General features: G+C 42.0%; 1 protein-coding gene across 1 annotated transcript in view; it reads right to left on the bottom strand.

The window, feature by feature from the left end:
• Window positions 1-3,760: 3,760 nt before the first annotated feature.
• The window catches only part of LRIG2 (leucine rich repeats and immunoglobulin like domains 2), a 100,506-nt gene continuing 96,982 nt past the window's right edge, over window positions 3,761-7,284 (bottom strand). Inside the window, exon 21 of the mRNA XM_024764810.1 lies at window positions 3,761-3,816. The gene's annotated coding sequence lies outside the window, so the exon portion shown is untranslated. The remainder of the gene's footprint in view (window positions 3,817-7,284) is intronic.

Here is a 7,284-nt window from a genome sequence, read left to right as displayed (position 1 = left end):
TTATGTCTGTCTGGATGTATGTGTCTATGTCTCCAGTAATTTTGCCTGTTCCCCCCTCCCCCACCCGGGCGCAGGGACAGTGCACTGTTCACGCTTTATTCCAGTGCCCAGCCCAGTGCCCAGGACATAGTAGTTACTGGGTAGCTTTTCGTTGATCAACAGACCAACCGACTGGACTCCCGTCATCTGTTGACAGTCTTCCCCCAGATAAGACAGAGCACCACTGATTGGGCTGCAGGCTTCCCAGCTACAAATCTTTTCAGTCTTGCCTCCCGCAGAGGCGTCTCTTCAGCATCGTGACTATTTCCAGCAACTCCTCAGTCATACATTTATAGTATTCTTGTGAGACACTCCCTGGGCCCAAGAAATGTCTTCATTGGCCCTAAGCACTGATAAGTCCACAGACACTGACTTCACATGTGGTGTGACTCATTATATCATCACCTTTCATATTAATTAAATCTCAGGGTTTGTTACAGAACATTTAAAAGTCTGCCTGTGTGTCTCCAACTAAATTATAAGCTCCCAGAGGGCAGAAGCCATGTTTTATACCTCTTTAAGGTGGAGTTTACATGTAAGGTGACTCAGGAAGAGGCATCTAGCAATCAATGTGGAATGTGGGGCTGAGGATGAGAGAGGAGGTTGGAGCCAGACACAGATTTGGGATGCAGCTGCCCAAGGGACAGCTGACACTGTTGGGAGAAGGTATAACATCGCTTTGAAGAATGACCACCTTCAGGATGTGGGAGGAAATATACAGCGCAACCAAGGAAAAGACAGAATAATAGGCTTGTGGGAGGTCATGGGAATGTTGCTGACTCAAGTCGATGGGGAAGGGACGGGTCATCGGGACCAGAGGAGGTGGGAGTGAGGAGGGGCTGATCCATATGTCAGCTGAGAAGCTGAAGGTGCCTTCTGGGCCCTCATGGTACAGTAGTGAGGGTGGACCACACTACAAGGAGCCAACGAGTGAGGAAACTAAGGCAGCAAGTGCAGTTTCAAGAATTTGATAAGGGAAGGGAAGAGAGGGCAGTCACAGGAAAGGGCAGCTTGGCACAAAGGAGGCATTCCATAAATATATCTGTTCATAAAAATGTGTAATCAAAGACTTCCCTGGTGGCCCAGTGGTTAAGAATCTGCCTGCCAATGCAGGCGACGTGGGTTCCATCCCTCGTCCAGGAGGATCCCACATGCCACGGAGCCACTAAGCCCGTGTGCCACGACTACTGAGCCTGTGCTCTAGAGCCCATGAGCCACAACTACTGAAGCCCACATGCCTGGAGCCCCTGCTCCGCAATGAGAAGACACCATAATGAGAAGCCAGCACACTGTGTCGAAGAGTAGCCCCCACTCGCTGCAACTAGAGAAAGCTGTGCACAGCAACAAAAATCCAATGGAGCCATAACTAAATAAATAAATAAATGGGAAAAAAGTGAAACTGTAAGTCTCTAAAATAATGAGACTAAGGCTTAACATGACCCAGAACATGTTTTTAAAAATTAAATTAAATTTAAAAGTTTAAAAATGTGTAATCATATGTACATTTGTTTTTATAAACTATATCTGAATATATAGGAGAGATAGAAACAGATTGTGGGCAGAGGTGGAAGAACCATTTGCAATGGAGTGTTTGAAGATGGAGGCAAGCTAGGTCTGAGTAGGAGAGCATGGGATGCAGGTGAGGCCTTAGACTTGGTCAGGAAATGGACATTCCTGGAAGACAGGAATGATGGCATGCAGGGAGGGTAAAAGAAAAAAAAATGGATATTTTGCAGTGAAAGGACTGCTTCCCTAGCAAGTTTCCCAAAACATGAAACAACTCTAACTCTTTCTTATTTGTGCAGAGGCATTTAGATGGATTTCAGAAGCTCTTGAGCTTCTTACAGAATGCAGGATTTCTGTCATTGGATTTAAAATGTCTACCCTAGAACATTATAGCTCTAGCCTGGACAGGGCATTTGAGGGCAAGCTCAGAAAAAGGAGGTAACGCTACCAAAGAGTCCAGAAAACCAAAATGCCTCCTTCATTCCAAGCACAGAGGTCAGTAATAAAAAAGCGTTTAATCCACAGCTTGAATGCAAAGGTTAGAAGAAAGAAAAAAAGCAACCCTGAAACTATATGATGTGCACTCCTTTTTACAAGCCTGACAAAGCAAGTAGGAGACAAATCCCATTTACAAGGACAGTAAAAGCTCGGACTCCTCTCTGACCCAAGCCTTCTCCATGCATCATAAATATTTCCATAGTCATAAATATCACTGGTGAGGAGGCAGAAGGCCCTTAATAGGCCCCAACGTATTTCACGGTGGAGGCAGCTAGGAAAAATGCACTGAATAAAAGACAGGGTGAGAGATCTCCTGGGAGGAAATTAAAACAGAATCTTCCACTAGAATGATGCTCCATCTATGTGCTGACTTAAGCCAGGAAAGAACTAGCTGAAGACTCATTGTGAGAAGCATTTTCTCCCACTGGCCCAGGGCCTTTTCTATCTCAGAAATGCCAACTCCCTTCAAGCTGAGTTTTGTGGTGGTTGATTTTGTTGATGATGAGCCACCACAAGGAAAGAAGGGAGCTAACTAGCATTTTTTAAAACTTCACAGAGCAGAAGCAAGAAGAACTACAATCCTGCAGCCTGTGGAACAAAACCCACATTCACAGAAAGATAGATAAGATGAAAAGGCAGAGGGCTATGGACCAGATCAAGGAACAAGATAAAACCCCAGAAAAACACCGAAATGAAATGGAAATAGGCAATCTACCAGAAAAAGAATTCAGAATAATGATAGTGAAGCTGATCCAGGACCTCGGAAAAAGAATGGAGGCAAAGATCGAGAAGATGCAAGAAATGTTTAACAAAGATCTGGAAGAATTAAAGAACAAACAAACAGAGATGAACAATACAATAACTGAAATGAAAAACACACTAGAAGGAATCAATAGCAGAATAACTGAGGCAGAAGAACAGGTAAGTGACCTGGAAGACAGAATGGTGAGATTCACTGCTGCAGAACAGAATAAAGAAAAAAGAATGAAAAGAAATGAAAACAACCTAAGAGACCTCTGGGACAACGTTAAACGCAGCCACATTCGCATTATAGGGGTCCCAGAAGGAGAAGAGAGAGAGAAAGGACCCGAGAAAATATTTGAAGAGATGATATTCAAAAACTTCCCTAACATCGGAAAGGAAATAGCCACCCAAGGCCAAGAAGCGTAGAGAGTCCCATACAGGATAAACCCAAGGAGAAACACGCCAAGACACATAGTAATCATATTGGCAAAAATTAAAGACAAAGAAAAATTATTGAAAGCAGCAAGGTAAAAATGACAAATTACATACAAGGGAACTCCCATAAGGTTAACAGCTGATTTCTCAGCAGAAACTCTACAAGCCAGAAGGCAGTGGCATGATACACTTAAAGTGATGAAAGGGAAGAACCTACAACCAAGATTACTCTACCCGGCAAGGATCTCATTTAGATGCAACAGAGAAATCAAAAGCTTTACAGACAAGCAAAAGCTAAGAGAATTCAGCATCACCAAACCAGCTCTACAGCAAATGCTAAAGGAACTTCTCTAAGTGGGAAACATGAGAGAAGAAAAGACCATACAAAAAGAAACCCATAACAATTAAGAAAATGGTCATAGGAACATACATATCAATAATTACCAGGCTTCCCTGGTGGTGCAGTGGTTGAGAGTTCGCCTGCCGATGCAGGCGACGCGGGTTCGTGCCCCGGTCCAGCAATATCCCACATGCCTTGAAGCAGCTCAGCCCGTGAGCCATGGCCCCTGAGCCTGCACGTCCGGAGCCTGTGCTCTGCAACAGGAGAGGCCACAACAGTGAGAGGACCGCATAACGCCAAAAAAAATTACCTTAAACGTGAATGGATTAAATGCTCCAACTAAAAAACACAGGCTTGCTGAACACACACAAAAACGAGGCCCATATATATGCTGTCTACAAGAGACCCACTTCGGACCTAGGGACACATACAGACTGAAAGTGAGTTTACCACTGCAACAAAAAGAATAAAATACCTAGGAATAAACCTACCTAGGGAGACAAAAGACCTGTATGCAGAAAACTATAAGACACTGATGAAAGAAATTAAAGATGATACCAACAGATGGAGAGATATACCACGTTCTTGGATTGGAAGAATCAATATTGTGAAAATGACTATACTACCCAAAGCAATCTACAGATTCAATTCAGTCCCTATCAAATTACCAATGGCATTTTTTACAGAACTAGAACAAAAAATCTTAAAATTTGTATGGAGACACAAAAGACCCTGAATAGGGCTTCCCTAGTGGCGCAGTTGTTGAGAGTCTGCCTGCCGATGCAGGGGACATGGGTTTGTGCTCCGGTCCGGGAAGATCCCACGCCGCGAAGTGGCTAGGCCCGTGAGCCATGGCCGCTGAGCCTTGTGTGTCCAGAGCCTGTGCTCCGCAACAGGAGAGGCCACAACAGTGAGAGGCCTGCGTACTGCAAAAAAAAAAAAAAAAAGACCCCGAATAGCCAAAGCAGTCTTGAGGGGAAAAAATGGAGCTGGAGGAATCAGACTCCCTGACTTCAGACTATACTACAAAGCTACAGTAATCAAGACAATATGGTACTGGCACAAAAACAGAAATATAGATCAATGGAACAGGATAGAAAGCCCAGAGATAAACCCACGGACCTATGGTCAACTAATCTACGACAAAGGAGGCAAGGATATAAAATGCAGAAAAGACAATCTCTTCAATAAGTAGTGCTGGGAAAACTGGACAGCTACATGTAAAAGAATGAAAGTAGAACACTCCTTAACACCATACACAAAAATAAACTCAAAATGGATTAACACCTAAATGCAAGACCAGACACTTTAAAACTCTTAGAGGAAAACATAGGAAGGTCACACTTTGACATAAATCACAGCAAGATCTTTTTTGATCCACCTCCTAAAGTAATGGAAATAAAAATAAACAAATGGGACCTAATGAAACTTCAAAGCTTTTGCACAGCAAAGGAAACCATAAACAAGACGAAAAGACAGCCCTCAGAATCGGAGAAAATATTTGCAAACGAATCATTGGACAAAGGAATAATTGCCAAAATATATAAACAGCTCATGCAGCTCAATATTAAAGAAACAAACGACCCAATCCAAAAATGGGCAGAAGACCTAAAAGACATTTCTCCAGAGAAGACATACAGATGGCCAAGAAGCACATGAAAAGCTGCTCAACATCACTAATTATTAGAGAAATGCAAATCAAAACTACAATGAGGTATCACCTCACACCAGTTAGAATGGGCATCATCAGAAAGTCTACAAACAACAAATCCTGGAGAGGGTGCGGAGAGAAGGGAACCCTCCTGCACTGTTGGTGGGACTGTAAATTGATACAGCCACTATGGAGAACAGTATGGAGGTTCCTTAAAGAATTAAAAATAGAATTACCATATGACCCAGCAATCCCACTACTGGGCATATACCCAGAGAAAACCATAATTCAAAAAGACCCATGCACCCCAATGTTCATTGCAGCACTACTTACAATAGCCAGGTCATGGAAGCAACCTAAACACCCATCGACAGACAAATGGATAAAGAAGATGTGGTACATAGACACAATGGAATATTACTCAGCCATAAAAGGTAATGAAATTGGGTCATTTGTAGAGACGTGGATGCATCCAGAAACTATCATACAGAATGAAGTAAGTAAGAAAGAGAAAAACAAATATCGTATATTAACGCATATATGTGGAACCTAGAAAATGGTACAGATGAGCCGGTTTGCAGAACAGAAATTGAGACACAGATGTAGAGAACAAGCATATGGACAAAAAGGGGAGAAAGTGGCAGGGGGTTGGAGTGGTGGTGGGATGAATTGGGAAATTGGGATTGACATGTATACACTGATGTGTATAAAATGGATGACTAAAAAGAAAAAACAAAAGTAAATAAATAAACATTAAAAAAATTCATAGCAGGATTTTTAAAAAATTCGTAGCACGATAGTGGACAAACAAGTAGTAGTATATTCATACAATGGAATACTATTCAGCAACAAAAAAGATGGACCACTAATCACACACCATCATAGATGGGTTTCAAAAACATTATGCTGAGTGAAAGAAGCCTTACGTAAAAGAGTACATACTATATAATTCCATTTATATGATGCTCTCTAATAGGTCATTAAGGGTGGGAAAAAAATCCAAACAATGGTTGCCTTTATGGGTCGGGGGAGAGATGAAATGGGAAGGGATGTGAGGGAACTTTCTGTGGTGATGGAAGTGTTCTCTACATCTTGATGGGAGTTTTGATTACACAGGCACTTGCATTTGTCAAAACTCGGTGAAAGTACCCTTTAAGATTTGTCTATTCCATTGTATCTAAATTTTACCTCAAATGAAAAAACTAAACAAAGATTGACACCTAGTTAATGATATGCATGCTGAAGTAATTAGGGGAAAGTGTTCTGATGTCTGCAAATTACACTGAAATGCACCACTAAAATAAAATAGATTCATGGATGGATAGATGGATAAATGTGTGAGAAAGCAATTTTAGTAAGATGTTAATGGTAGAATTTAGGTGGCTGGTAGACAGCTGTTCCCTGTAAACTTCTTTGCACTTTGCTATGTGTTTGAAAAATTTTGCAATAAAATGTTAGAAACAAGAGTAGTGTGATTTTTTTAAAATAGCAAACATTTGCTGAGTCCCTAGGTGTGCCAGGTACTTTACATACATTTTCCCAATCCTCATACTATCCTGACTTTACAGACCAGAAGGTTAACATTCAGAGAAACACAGTTTCAGGGTCAGGGACGCTTCTTTGCCCCTCTTTTATGCTTGCCCTCCAGATGCGGGATCTGGCACTTGTGGTTTGGGTAACAAACACTGTCTTCTGCAGCTGCTGCCTCTGAGACTTCATCCTCAGCCTTGGCTTCTGATTAACCGCTAAGGTGAAGAGAAGTCCTCAACCACCAATCAATCAACACTGTCACAAATATTAATTGAACACCTACTACATGAAGGAATTCAAGGAAATATGAAACACAGTGTCTGCCTTCAAAGGCTCCCAAAGTATTGAACCTAGCCTGAAGAACTGGACTCTCTGTGTGACTTTGGCACTAACTAGCTGTGTGACCTTGAACAAGTTACTTCAGCCCTTGGGCTTTATTCTCGATCTTGAAATAGACCATCCCTCAGGTTCCTGGCAACCCTCATGTTTCTGTGACTTTTGATCCATAGTAATTTTAAGGGTCATCAGCTGGTCCAGATAG

The sequence above is a fragment of the Neophocaena asiaeorientalis genome, unplaced genomic scaffold (genome assembly GCF_003031525.2).
Source record: "Neophocaena asiaeorientalis asiaeorientalis breed wild unplaced genomic scaffold, Neophocaena_asiaeorientalis_V1.1 scaffold62, whole genome shotgun sequence".
NCBI classification, from domain to species: Eukaryota; Metazoa; Chordata; class Mammalia; order Artiodactyla; family Phocoenidae; genus Neophocaena; species Neophocaena asiaeorientalis.
The sequence above is the reverse complement of the archived record's forward strand: the minus strand, read 5'-3'. Positions and strand labels throughout refer to the sequence as shown.